We start from the raw sequence: 3,149 nt of genomic DNA on the forward strand, positions 1-3,149 counted from the left end.
AATCTGTATCACGTGTGTAAACTTGTCTGCTGGTGTAAAGATATTGTTGATCATTTGTAAAATGCCTCTGTTTGTCTCAATGGAAAGAGCACGGTGGGTTAGTGCTGCTGCCTCACAGCGCCAGGGACCCGGGTTCGATTCCCAGGGGGCACTGTGACACAGTGGGTTAGCGCTGCTGCCTCACAGCGCCAGGGACCCGGGTTCGATTCCCGGGGGCACGGTGACACAGTGGTTAGCGCTGCTGCCTCACAGTGCCAGGGACCCGGGTTCGATTCCCAGGGGCACGGTGGCACAGTGGTTAGCGCTGCTGCCTCACAGTGCCAGGGACCCGGGTTCGATTCCCGGGGGCACGGTGGCACAGTGGGTTAGCACTGCTGCCTCACAGTGCCAGGGACCCGGGTTCGATTCCCGGGGGGCACGGTGACACAGTGGTTAGCGCTGCTGCCTCACAGCGCCAGGGACCCGGGTTCGATTCCCGGGGGCACGGTGGCACAGTGGTTAGCGCTGCTGCCTCACAGCGCCAGGGACCCGGGTTCGATTCCCAGGGGGCACAGTGACACAGTGGTTAGCGCTGCTGCCTCACAGCGCCAGGGACCCGGGTTTGGTTCCCCACCTTGGGTCACTGTGTGGAGTCTGCACATTCTCCCCGTGCCTGCGTGGGTTTCCTCCCACAGTCCAAAAGATGTGCTGGTTCGATGCACCGGCCTTGCTAAATTCTTCGTCAGTGCACCCGAACAGGCACCAGAGTGTGGCAACTAGGGGATTTTCACAGTAACTTCATTGCCGTGTTAATGTAAGCCTACTCATGACATTAATAAATAAACTTTTGATAGCGTCAGACCTGCTGAGCATCTTTCCAAATCACCATCAGGATCTGTCCTTGGGTGGAATGTGGTGTTGTCTGGTACATGTCTGATCCTGTGACATCAGGCCCACATTTGAGGGCTGTGATGTATCTTAGCCATGATGTGGAGATGCCGGCATTGGACTGGGGTAAACATAGTAAGAAGTCTCACAACACCAGGTTAAAGCCCAACAGGTTTATTTGGTAGCAAAAGCCACTAGCTTTCGGAGTGCTGCTCCTTCATCAGGTGAGTGGGAGTTCACAAACAGGGCACAGAGTCACAAACTCAATTTACAAAATAATGATTGGAATGAGAGTCTTTACAGGTAATCAAATCTTAAAGGTGCAGACAGTGTGAGTGGAGAGAGGGTTAAGCAGAGGTTAAAGAGATGTGTATTGTCTCCAGACAGGACAGTTAGTGAGATTTTGCAAACCCAGGCAAGTCACGGGGGTTACAGATAGTGCGACATGAACCCAAGGTCCTGGTTGAGACCGTCCTCATGTGTGTGGAACTTGGCTATCAGTCTCTGCTCAGTGACCCTGCGCTGTCGTGTGTCGTGAAGGCCGTCTTGGAGAACATTTACCCGAAGATCAGAGACCGGATGCCCGTGACCGCTGAAGTGTTCCCCAACAGGAAGGGAACAGTCTTGGGCATTCAGCCTCTGATCTTTGGATAAGCATTCTCTTTAACCTGTGCTTAACCCTCTCTCCACTCACATTAAGAACATAAGAACATAAGAAATAGGAGCAGGAGTAGGCCATCTAGCCCTTCGAGCCTGCCCCGCCATTCAATAAGATCATGGCTGATCTGTTGTGGCTCAGTTCCACTTTCCCGCCCTCTCCCCATAACCCTTAATCCCCTCTCTTATCAAAAACCCATCAACCCGCTTCTTAAAAATATTTAGCGAGGCAGCCTCCACCACTTCAATGGGCAGAGAATTCCAGAGATTCACCACCCTTTGAGTGAAGAAGTTCCTCCTCAACTCCGTTCTAAACCGCCTCCCCTTTATCTTGAGGCTGTGCCCCCTAGTCCTACTGTCTTTTTTGAGCGGGAAGAGTCTCTCCACCTCTATCCTATCCATCCCATTCATCATCTTATACGTCTCAATGAGATCTCCCCTCATTCTTCTAAACTCTAACGAGTACAAGCCTAGTTTATTCAGCCTCTCCTCATAGCTCAATCCCCTCAACTCCGGTATCAGCCTAGTAAACCTCCTCTGCACTCCCTCCAGGGCCAAAATATCCTTGCGCAGGTGCGGCGCCCAAAACTGCACACAGTACTCCAGCTGCGGCCTCACCAATGCCCTATACAGCTGCAGCAAGACCTCCCTACTTTTATATTCAATCCCCCTCGCTATGAAGGCCAGCATCCCATTCGCCTTCCTGACCACCTGCTGCACCTGCAAGCTGGGTTTTTGCGACTCATGCACAAGGACCCCGAGGTCCCTCTGCACCGTCGCCTGCTGCAGTTTTTCGCCACGTAAGTAATAATCCTTCCTACCATTCTTCCTACCAAAGTGGACCACCTCACACTTGCCAACATTAAATTCCATTTGCCATTTCCTGGCCCATTCGCCCAGCCTATCTAGATCCTTCTGCAGACTCTCCACACCCTCCGCACAATTTGCCTTTCCCCCAATCTTGGTGTCATCAGCAAATTTCGACACCCTGCACTCGGTTCCCTCCTCCAGATCATCGATATAAATGGTAAATAGCTGAGGCCCCAGCACCGACCCCTGGGGCACCCCACTAGTCACCAACCGTCAATCCGAATAGCACCCATTGACCCCCACTCTCTGCCTCCTATTTGACAACCAATCCTCTATCCACGCTAACACCCTACCCCCAACTCCATGTCCCCTGACCTTCTGCAATAACCTCTTGTGAGGTACCTTGTCAAACGCCTTCTGAAAATCCAGAAAGACCACATCCACCGGCTCTCCTCTATCCACTGCCCTAGACACATCCTCATAGAACTCCAGTAAATTTGTCAGACACGACTTCCCTTTAATGAAACCGTGTTGCGTCCGCCCTATCAAGCAATTCCCTTCAAGATGCCTCGCAATTTCCTCCTTAATGACGGATTCTAACATTTTACCTACCACAGACGTTAAACTAACCGGCCTATAATTCCCATTGTCTGTACCTTTAAGACTTGATTAGCTGTAAAGATTCGCATTCCAACCATTATTTCGTAAATTGAGTTTGTGTGTTTATATGCCCTGTTTTGTGAACAGAACTCCCACTTACCTGACGAAGGAGCAGTGCTCTGAAAGCTAGTGGCTTGTGCTACCAAGTAAACCTG

At 51.4% G+C, this 3,149-nt stretch overlaps 1 protein-coding gene across 1 annotated transcript in view; it reads left to right on the forward strand.

Annotated features, from left to right (window-relative positions):
• The window catches only part of ddx59 (DEAD (Asp-Glu-Ala-Asp) box polypeptide 59), a 36,329-nt gene extending 36,110 nt beyond the window's left edge, over positions 1 to 219 (forward strand). The window contains exon 8 of the mRNA XM_080217399.1: positions 1 to 219. This exon is cut by the window's left edge and continues 396 nt beyond it. The gene's annotated coding sequence lies outside the window, so the exon portion shown is untranslated.
• Positions 220 to 3,149: the final 2,930 nt, after the last annotated feature.

This window comes from Carcharhinus amblyrhynchos, chromosome 35, assembly GCF_965287045.1.
Source record: "Carcharhinus amblyrhynchos chromosome 35, sCarAmb.v2.hapA, whole genome shotgun sequence".
Taxonomy (NCBI): domain Eukaryota; kingdom Metazoa; phylum Chordata; class Chondrichthyes; order Carcharhiniformes; family Carcharhinidae; genus Carcharhinus; species Carcharhinus amblyrhynchos.